The sequence below is a fragment of the Callospermophilus lateralis genome, chromosome 11, assembly GCF_048772815.1.
Source record: "Callospermophilus lateralis isolate mCalLat2 chromosome 11, mCalLat2.hap1, whole genome shotgun sequence".
NCBI lineage: Eukaryota > Metazoa > Chordata > Mammalia > Rodentia > Sciuridae > Callospermophilus > Callospermophilus lateralis.
The window spans coordinates 62,121,087-62,122,301 of record NC_135315.1 but is presented as its reverse complement, the minus strand read 5'-3'; positions in this window follow the sequence as shown (position 1 = coordinate 62,122,301).

Sequence of the window (1,215 nt, the reverse complement as noted above, 5' to 3'; positions counted from 1 at the left end):
TTAGGTCAATTTATATTCCTACTAATAATGAGATTGATACCCTAGGTCAATGCTTATGCTACCAAATTTTAAAGTTCTGGTCAGTTGAATGCCTGTTATATGGTATCCTGTCACTTTGATGGATGGATCTGATGACTAGTGAGGTTGAACATATCTTCAAATATTCTTCCTCCTCATTGAAAATGTGTTATGTCCCTTCTGTCTGTTCTATAGTGATTTCATTTGTGTGGTTCTTACTGAGCTGATTTGTTGGTATTTGTTTCACATAGATTTCTATCAGTTTGTAACTTATCCATCTTTTAGTTGTGTTTGGGGAATGTTGGAAGCAAACTTATTAAGTATTTGTCTCACAAAGTGAAATTCACACAACATAAAATCAACCATTTAAACATAAAAACTCAGTAGCATTTAGTTAATTCAAAATGTTGAGCAGCCCCTATCTGTGTCTAGTCCCAGAACTTCTTTAGCACCCCAGAACACCTTGAACCCATTAAGTAATGACTCTCCATTCCTCCCAAACCTCTGCCCCCATTGCCTGCCAACCACTAATCTGCTTCCTGTCTCCAGGGATTTGCCTGTTTTAGAGATTTTATACAAATGGAATTCTATAATTTATTCTTTTTTAGGGCTTCTTTCACTTAGCTAGAAGTGTGTGATGGTTCTGGTTTCTCAACATTCTTATCAACACTTATTCTCTGGTAATTTTTGGTTATAGCCATCCTGGTGGGTGTGAAGTGTTATCTCATTCTGATTTTGATTTGCATTTCCTAACAACTAATGATATTGAATAGACCCTTTGTATATCTTCTTTGGATATAATAAATGTCTGTTGGAATCCTTTGCCTATTTTTTTAATTGAATTGCCTTATTAGTGTCACAGGAAAACATCCCTGCCCCCAACAGATACAGTTGGTAGGAGGTAGGTGGATAGATAGATACTGAATTCCAGACTCTATTGGGTAGATGATTTTCAAATATTTCCCCCATTTTGCAGATTGTCTCATTTTTTTGATTTGTTCCTTGATGCACAAAAGTTATAATTTTGATAAAATTGATGTAGATTTTTTTTATTGATCTATTTCTTTTTAGTTGTCAATGGACATTCATTTTATTTAATTATATACGGTGCTGAGAATCAAGTCCAGTGCCTCACACATGCTAGGCAAGTGCTCTACCTCCGAGCCACAACTCCAGCCCTTTGACCTGTTTCTTTCT